Genomic DNA, 9,969 nt, shown 5'->3' with positions numbered 1-9,969 from the left:
TTGTGAATCCTTAAAAAAAATTACATCTTTCAATATGAAGATTAATTAAATTTCAACCACAAATTTGAAACTTTATGACTTTAATCAACTTAATAAATGATTAAATCAAGAAAGTTCAATAAACAACCAAGGAATTTAATAGCATAAAGTTCCAACCAATTAAAATAATTAAAGGTTATATCTTTAATACTTAAGAGCCTCAAAAACACAAACTTTTCACACTTAAAGCAATTGATTTACAATTATGTGAAAAATTGAGCCAACCGTTAAGCACCAATTACTACATAGTAATCATGCTCAACAGTGGTCTAAAATTGCAGAAGCTTAAAAGAAGAACCAGACATATAATCACAATTAATATCCCATTAAGATTCAAGGTTTAAAAGATTTGAAATTTTTCGTCAAAATGAAAAATCCCTCGAAACAGGCATTTCTGGGAAGAATTTGGCTTTTTCACAGACCTAAAGGATTGAATCTTTTCCAAAACGTCGTTTCCACCTAAAATTCACTAGTCTTGAGTGAAAATCTGGGTTCGGGAGCCAAAGTTCTAATTAAAACGAGATTATAATTAATAAAATCGAGCTGCTAATCTAATTAGCAACCACAACAAGAAATTAAAGCCATTTTAACACCTTGAAAATATTAGTTACAAAAACTCGACCCCAAGACCTGCTCACAATTAATATAACTAATAAGCATAATTAACAAGACAAGGAGAAAGACAATATTACCCTTGGTGCGTGCTTCGCTCCCTTTAATGAGCCCTTACTTCGAAAGCTTCGAGTCCCGCAATCGGGTGAACCTCCCTCGGAAATCCACCCGCAACAATGACCTGTCCGGCCCTTACTCAGAGTTTAGCTGAGCTAGACCAAAAATAAGACTACTCGAGTTTTTATGAACTTAAAGGTTTTCTCACTTTCGGAGATGCCTTATTGAATTCAACTCAAGTGGGTTTTCAAATCCCAATACTTTGGTATTCATAGAGAAATCCCATGAATATTCCTCACTCCCATCAATGTGGGAGAGTTGGTAAAAATCATTTTTCTATTTTATTTTTAAATAAAAAATCAAAAGAAAAAGCAATGCAATAAATAATCAACAAGTGTCAAGCAAGGAGGGAGAGAGCAGGTGAGGACCACAAGGGGGTGGGGGACCAAAGCCTTGCTCCCCAAGCCTCCCCAAAACCACTTTACACTTCCTCTCTCTCGGAACCACTAAGCCCGCGCCAGCTGGCGTTGTCAGCCTTGGAGGCTAAGGCTGCCCAGCTGGCTGCCTTGCCCCTAGGCTGGGCATGCCAGCTGGCTGCGAGGGCTAGCAGCCCGCGCTAACATGCCTCGCATTAATGCAGGCTGCTTGGCGCTGCTGCCAGTGCTCTTGTGAGCCAGCGCAGCAAGCAATGGTTGCTTGCTTGCGGGCTGCTGGGTGTGGCGCGCTATGATGTTGCGCTTGTGCTAGCACCTAGCTATGCTAGCATGTGCGTGCTAGCTTGCTACGCCACGCACCAGCCAGCGCTGTTAGCAGCCTCGGCATGGTGCAGCGCGCATGCTAGCTGCCATGCTAGCACCTTGTGCCCCTAGCATTCGGTTTTCTCAGGGCATTCCGATGCTAGGAGTATTTTGGTAATTGTTGATTAATTAATTTTTACCGTCTTGTCGTTTTATTAATTCTACCCGACATGCGACGCTCGGTGTCGACGCTCCTAGCTCAATTTTCGACGTCTATGTTTATAATACTCGAGTGACTCATTAATTCCTTTCGGATTAATCGTTGTGACGGATCGTCAGTTTGCTTGGGTGTGACCTGAAGGTTTTAGTCAAGATTAAGCTGTAATATTAATTATACATTAATATTACTGATCGAAAGCGGCCTCCAACTAGGCATTCCGATCACTTAACCTCACAGAATAATTAGCTTTATAATAATTTCAAACCCTCTATCAAAATAATAAACTTGTTCGAAGGACACCATTCTTATCACCCCTTTCTTTCTATTTTTAGTTAAAAAAAACCTGAAAATTACACTTTTACCTTTACTTAAAAATTTTAATTATTTAACTTTACCCTTATTATATCTTAACTACATTAACCTAAACTAACCAGATTTCCTAAAACTAATTACTCCCCCCATTTATTTTCCCAATTCCCCCACCTCTCCTCATTTACTCACTTTCCCGACCACCAAAAATTAAATTCAATGGTTGGGTTTCTCTTTATGTTCTAGAGATTTCTCCACATGAACCATAGTTCATCTTCTGTGACATTTTATCTCCTCTTCATCTTTGTTTCTTCTTCTTCCTCCCTCCAGATCCACTCTTCTCCACTTCGATCTTTCATAAAAACAAATCCCTCCCAAAAATGGTTAACCTTGATCCTTTACACGAAGCATACATGGTGACAGATGACAAAGGTGACGAAGCATACATTGAGACGAGTTCTCCTTTTCCTTGTCAATTTTACGAGTCTAGTGAATTTGGTCCCACTGTACTTCTACCAGATACAAAGCTTCGGGGAAGGTTCTAGAGAATGTAGAGGAGGAGGAACGTCTAAAGAGAGAGGAGGGACAGGGTGAGAACCGAGGCAAGAAATCGCTTGATTTCGCAGATGTCGGTCTACATCTAGTTGCTGAGAGTGGTGAGGGAAGTGTTGTGGCCACAAAAAAGCCCAGACCTAAGAGGACTAGGCCACCCCCCAAGGTTTGGGCTAAGAGGAAGGCGGTGCTTATTGCTCTAAGGAGGATGCGTGGGCTTCCAGACCACGATTTCATTGTCCTCTCATCTGATGAAGAGCCCGAAAAGGAGGAGGGTTCATCACCTCCTTCCAGAAAGCCTACTTCTGCCTCTTCTTCTTGCCCTGTTGTGAAGCACTATGTGAGGCGGCTGAACCCTAAGGTTCAACCCTCTGAGTGAATGCCTGCGTAGCGTTTCCTAATCCGAAATTCTTTCATTTTTTATTTGAGTCCCTTTACTTTGATGCTTGTGATTGTATGTTGGTTATTTGCTTTGATTAATTGCTTCTGATTTTGGCTTATTGGTTGATGGCTTTTACTGTCTGTATTTTACTCTTGGTACTTGGTGGATTATAATGGTTGATGTTGTTGATGATTGTTGAATAAGGATGGAATAACTTATGTGAGTCCCTTTTCTTTTCCTTATACCAGTTTCTGTTGGATTATGTTGTTGATTTTTGTTGGCTGGAGCATTCTGGATTATTGTTGGTTCATGTTAGGTGTATAATATTGGATTATGTTGTTTGAATTATTGGTTATGTAAATTGTGGTTGGAGTTTGCTGGTTGCTTTGGTTCTACTGTGTTGTTGTTCTTGAAGGGCCATGTTGTTAGATGATTATGTTCGATGTTAATAGATATAGTTCATGGTTGATGGATCAAGTTGTTTGATTTCTGTTTGGGTGTTGTTGTATTGATGACTTTTGGCCCTTTTGGGAATTTGATTGTTGAATGATGAGGATATATGCTGGTTGGTTTATTCATCTTTAGATGTTTGGTGGCTATATTGTTCTCAATTATCATTGTTGTAGAGAACATTGTGTATAGGACATTGTGTATAGGAGTCCCCTTATTATGCATGCAAAAGTGATCAGTAGGGAGTCCCCCATTTATTTAACTACAATGTTTATATGTAATCCAAATGATGAAGGGAATCCAGTGAATTACTCTTTGAACAGGGGTTTTGCTCCAACAATCACTTTAAAGTGATTGTTTTTGAGGTAACCTTGTTTGAAGAGTTGTATTAAAAAAAAAAAATAAGTATTCCTCTAATGGCTTAATCAGCATAACTGATTTAACAATTTCATTTCATTCAAAATGTGGCTACAAAAAGCCTTTTACAAGTGAACCAGAACTTACACATTATTGCCTTTGATGTTTGCCTCACTCTTAACACACAAAATACACCTAACCACCTACCTATTCATTGAGACTGCAAAATTATATAAAAAAAAAATAAAAAAAATAAGAGACACAATAAAAAAAATAAAGTCTTAAGTGGTTATGTGTGGCAATATTTATTAATGTTTTGATTTGCTTTGTACCATCACCTAGCTAGTCTGAATCCACCTCCATGTCCTCTTCTGCATCAGGATTACCTTGGGGTGTTGACCTGAACATGGTGTTGAGGTACTCCACAACTTCCATCACAATTTGCTTGTCTAAATGAACTTGATCTGTGATGGAGGAAATTCTAGGTCGTTAGATTCTAAAACTCCCTCAATCAAACAAAATTTATAACCAAACCTACTATTGGTATAGGGGTAAGTCCGAGTCGAACCCAAAGGAATGGAGGTAAGTGCTATGGTCTTTAGTCAAGCTATTCTGAAGTCTAGGCAAATCGGTTTGGTCTAACATAAGAACTAATCAACAGTACAATTTGAATATGAAAAACAATATCAAAGATACTAGGGAATTAGGATACACATGCATTCACGATAAACATGCTAATTACATAGGAAATCAATCAATCGAATAATGCGAGGGAAAATAGTGCAATCAAAAGCACTTGAAAAGCTATTTCCTAGGCGTCAAACTAGTGGTCTCTACGAATGACTATATTAGGAACATCACGAGTAAAGTTTAATCGATAAGAGTAGCTTCCAAATCAATGCAAGCTAGCTTGATAATTAAGGTTGATCATTCCTCAAAACATCAAACACATGCACAATTTCTACCAACTAATTCAATCACAATATCAAATCAATCAAAATTCCCCAAATAGCTATGAATTATCACTCACACATGCTTTATCACATCTCTAGCAAGAAATCTATTCACTATACATTGTAAGATTCAATAGGAAAACTAAACAAATCACCAAATTCATCATCAACATTGTATTCAAATTATCAAAAATCAAATCAAACATTCAACTAAAAATTCAACCAAATATCAAGAATAAACACTAAATTTGGATTAAAGAGTAAAGAATTCTTACAAAACTTTGATAAAAATCAAAGAAGATGAAGATTAGAAGTAACAATCATCAAATCACTAAGTTTCTCTCTCTAGAATCTAAGAACCAAAGTTTCCCCAATTTGAGCTTCTCTCTCTAAAAATCTAATTCTATTCAATTGCTAATACAATTCTTTCTCTAAACAGGAAGAAATCTATATATAGTAAAACTAACAAAGGAGAATCTAGTTAGACGTCCAAAAAGAACCCGTAAAAGCGTGCCCTCTCCTCATATTGCGCGGCCGCAAAGAAATGGGTATGGATTGGAGGAAACAGGGCTGCACACCCGCGCCTAGGAGCAGGGCAGCTCTCTCTCGTACGTCCATTGATGCCTCCGTGCACTCCAAGTAATGAATACTGGGGGTGGCAGTTCCCAAATGCTCCCACAGTGGGTTCAACACTACCTTAAATGCCCACGCAACTCGAGAGCGCAGCCTAGAAGACTTGGAGCTTGCACACCTCGACTCTTAAGCTTCAAAAGGGAGAGACCCGCTTGCATCTTGATCTTTATAAATCCCAAGAAAAAGCCATAGAGATCATTGGACATCACCTTTCTCCTAAAATCAAAGAAAAGTAAAAAAATGAAAGAAAAAAAGCAAATAAACCAAGAAATGCAAAAAAACGGGAAAAACAACTCAAAAAAGCTCAAATTAGAGAAATGACATATGAAAGTAAAGAAAAAGAGATAAAATAGCTTTAAAAGCGATTAAAAATCATCCGAAAAGAGGCTAAATGATTGTAATAAATGACACTCATCAATCTAGAAGAATGCCAAGATTCTCAACTTTTTTTTTTTTTTTTTTTTATCATGTGTGGAATTTTTTACTTGTTCCCACCTTTTACCTTTAGTATTTAGATCATGCATCTCTATAATGTTACCGAAATGTATTTGTTCACTTCTTGTTTGAATGCGTTATAAGAATCAATAACCTTCTCAATAAGCTCATCTAGATTTTTAGAAAAGGGCTGATATTGCAAAGACTGAATAGATCTGAATAAACGTAAGTCCAACACATTAAAATCTGGTGATTGTGCTGGTTGGAACATAAATTGAATGTTGAACTCATTTGCTTGAGTTGCTGCAATTAACACTTTATCTCTTGGAATTTGATGTGGCTTTGTATTATCTCATTGTATGACCACATTTTCAGTACACAAATTGAATGTTGAACCCATTTGCTTGAGGTGCTGCAATAAACTCTTTATCTCTTGGAATTTGATGTGACCTTGTATTATCTCATTGTATGACCACATTTTTAGGCAAACTTTCAGGCCATCTTGATATAATTGTTGGTATAACCTTGTTCAGTAACATCTCTCTGATTACATCTCCCATCACATTTTAGAGTGCCTTAGTGACCATTGTGTCTGCTGCTTTGTTTTTCCTTAATTTCTTTGCCTGGACTGTGAATGGGAAAATCCCATAATGCCCATCATGTAGGAGTTCCCTAGTAGATGCATACAGAGGCTTCCCAATAATTTCCATGAACATAGCCTTTAACTTGAACCTTCTTGATTGTTGTGCCATGTATGGATCTTCCTTACTTGGCAGGAGATAAAATCTCCTTTTATCTGGATTGAGGTAGAACCATTTCTCATCAATGTGAATGACATGATGCATGTCATCAAAAGTGGGGTCCTCATTTCCTTAGATTGGGTTTATAAAAGACAAAACCAATTTCATTCTTGCAACCTTATGGTCTGTTGTTAGTGCTGGCTTGTTACTTGTCGTGTGTGTTCTCAGCCTTCCCTTTTTCTTCAGATAATGAAGAGTGACATGAAAAATCTTCAATGCAGCAGCATTTGACATTTTTGTCTACCTTAAATATATAGGGATTGACTATGGGAATTCATCAGAAAAATCCCTTGGTTTTGGAGCTGTCCTGCCTATCTTTTTAGTCTTAACATCAATTAAATTCCCATGTGGCAACTGTTTTTTAATATCATTGAAAATTCTTATGATAGTAGATTTGTGAACTTTGAATTTCACTGATAATTGTTTCTTGTATCCTCTTGGTAAGTTCCCTTCTTGCATTTTAACAAGCATCACATCTATTATCTCCCTCTTTTGTTGCATGGTCAGCTGTTTTCTGTTTGGTAGGTTACCTTGTTGCCCTGTTGCATGAATATCTTCTTCCTTTGTTTGTGTGTTGTTGTAAGCAGTTGCATTGACTTCTTTTTCTTCTTTCTGCATATTTTCATTGTCTAAATTGTATTGCTCATAGTCTTCATCTTGCATTTGTTCTTTTTGCTCAAAGTACAATTCTGCTAGTTCTTCCTCTGTGATTAAATGATCAAGATTGAAAAACAAATCATCATCTGCTTGTGCCATGTCTTCTGTTGCTCTGTTGTTTTTCAAATTGTTGGGCTGGCTGATGATGGTTTTTGAGGAGATGAAGCTACCCTATAGTGTGTGCAAGGCTAATTATAAAGATTAATGATGTGTAGCACTAATTTTAAATTAGGTGTAATTTTTTAGGTTTATATAGGCTAATTTAGTGTAATTAGTGCAAACTTTTGGGTGAATATTTACATCTTTTAAAAAAACTTGGTGTTGTAATTACTGAACAACAATGAATGCTGCAGGGAATATAGAGGTCGCTATTTATAAGCCTCTTTAATGTTGAATACTTGCTGGAATGTTTGAATGTTTGTTGTTTTTTTATAATGTTAGAGGGAATTTAAAACTCTCTAAAATCAAATTTTTGGTGAAAAGTTGGGGGGAAATCAAAATCCTTCTAAAAAAATCAGATTTCCCAACGAAAAATGCAAGGGGGGGTTCCTACATTCTTTCTCCATTTCTTTTAACTAACTCCTTTATCTATCCCTAATGTTTGCCCCTCATCTTTTGCATTGTTATTCGTTATGTGCGCCAAAGTTGCACATAAGTATTAACGGAGGTAGTATATATAAATAGAGGTCACTATACACTAATATAAAAACAAAGGTATCACCACATGCCAAAAAAGTGTTACTATATGTAATTAAACATGGGCATCGTGTCGTGTCGGGCCACCGCGAGACGTGCCTAGAGGTGGCTCGTGCCGTGCTGTGCCTGCTTTTCGGCGGGCCATACCATGCCGTTCCAATTTTTTGCACACCCCAATCCACGACACGGCATGACCCACCTTGCAATCACTCTATTAACTCCACCCCCAGCGTCACAACCAGCTACCGTCGGACAATCCTGCAATCATTAGCTCGCCACCGCACAAAATCTCGGCTGTTGTACCACTCACGAAATACAAATCTGAGCTGTAGCAACTCCCGAACTACACCACGAGCAGCTGCCTAAGCAAACACCATAAATTATAAAAATAAATAGAAAAAGAATATAAAAATTCTAATTGCAAAACCTAGAAATCAAATCCGATGCATAGATAGCAAAATTTGAAATCAAATTAAACATATTAATCAGGAGAATATCAACATAGTTTATCCAAAAACAATGTATGTAGGTATAAATCAGAAAATCATATTATCCGCGTAAAACATATCATACCAAGAAATTAAGTTCAATTAAACAAAATATCATTCAAATCTACTCAGTATGAAAATGTACTAAAGTCGAAACTCGAAAAAACAAATCAAATCGATAATTTCCCAAAATAAAAAAAACCGGTAAAATTACAAAATTAAACAAAAATCAGAAACAAAGAAATAAAAAAATACACAAATTAGAAACGAAAAAGTAGCAAATATCCAGATTCTAAAATCTAAGATGCAAATCGAGCTAAAATCACACATCAAACCTAATTCATTCAAATCAAGAAAAATCACAAACGTAGATCAAAGAATTTCATATGAAGAAATTAATTCAGATTTTAACGTAATTATACTTATATGAACGCGAATAAGCATGGAAAAGGTCCAATGAAGTGTACTGCTACATATAACTCATAATTGAATTCATAACAAAAAAAATTGAGCAGAAGTTATACAAAATATCTAAGCTACTAAAATCGCACAAAATCACACAAATGCAGCTCATAAATACTCCTCTGAAACTGAAATTCAAAATTAAACCCAAAAAAATCAAATTGAAAAATCAATTTGATATTTCCAAAAACACGTATAAAATACCAAATTAAGCAAAAATCATAAATGAAAAACTCGCTTTTTTGAAGCTAATGACGAAATTGATGAAGATTGAACCAAATTCCTTTATAATTTGATAATGTTCATGGGAAGGATAATGTTCATGGGAAGGAGAACGTGAGATGGGAGGAGGAGAGAGAAAAAGTAGAGGAGAGATAAATTATAAAACAAAACGTACAACACCCACGTCAAGATTAAATACACGCATATCTCATTTGCTCCGTTAGATGAAAATCTAATGGTTTAAATTGCTTGTTTTTAGTTTTGATCTTAAGGCTTGTTTTATCATGATCTATTTCCCTATATACGGGGAGGTTCCTCTAAAAACAAAGCTGATGGTGAAAACTAAAAACAAGCAATCTTAGCTATTGAATGTTCATTAAATAATCCTATGGTGTAAAACAACCCATAGAATAAGGTGATTATAGATTTTAATAAAATGACATAGAGGTCACAATATACAAAATAAAAATAAGATAATTATGTCAATTTGACAACAGTTAAATAAAGGTCACTGTATATAAAATAAAGGTAATTATATCAATTTAACAACATTTACACAAAGGTCACTATATACAAAAATAAGGTAATTATTTTAATTTGACAACAGTTACAGATAGGTCACTATATATAAAATCCGGGTTATTATATCAATTTAACATTATTTATCTAGATGTCACTATATACAAAAACAAGGTAATTATATCAAGTTATAACAATTTTGACAACATTCACACAAAGGTCACTATATATATAGAAACAAGGTTACAATATCAATTTTTTATGAAGCTTGCACAGGGGTCACTATATTTAAAAATAAGGTACCTATATCAATTTTGACGACTTTTTCACAAAGGTCACTATATATAAAAATAAGGTAACTACTCTTATATTAATAGTGTCTATACAAA

The 9,969-nt window shown here is 35.8% G+C and overlaps 1 long non-coding RNA gene across 1 annotated transcript; it reads right to left on the bottom strand.

The window, feature by feature from the left end:
• Window positions 1-7,839: 7,839 nt before the first annotated feature.
• On the bottom strand, window positions 7,840-9,258 carry LOC145563835 (uncharacterized). The gene is made up of 2 exons (XR_014094626.1): window positions 9,044-9,258; window positions 7,840-8,251 (listed from the first exon to the last, which is right to left on the bottom strand). It is a non-coding gene; the product is annotated as an uncharacterized LOC145563835 (long non-coding RNA).
• Window positions 9,259-9,969: the final 711 nt, after the last annotated feature.

The sequence above is a fragment of the Chenopodium album genome, chromosome 10 (assembly GCF_948465745.1).
Source record: "Chenopodium album chromosome 10, dcCheAlbu1.1, whole genome shotgun sequence".
In the NCBI taxonomy this organism is placed as follows: Eukaryota; Viridiplantae; Streptophyta; class Magnoliopsida; order Caryophyllales; family Amaranthaceae; genus Chenopodium; species Chenopodium album.
Note: the sequence above shows the minus strand (reverse complement) of the source record. Positions and strands in the feature narration are given on the sequence as shown.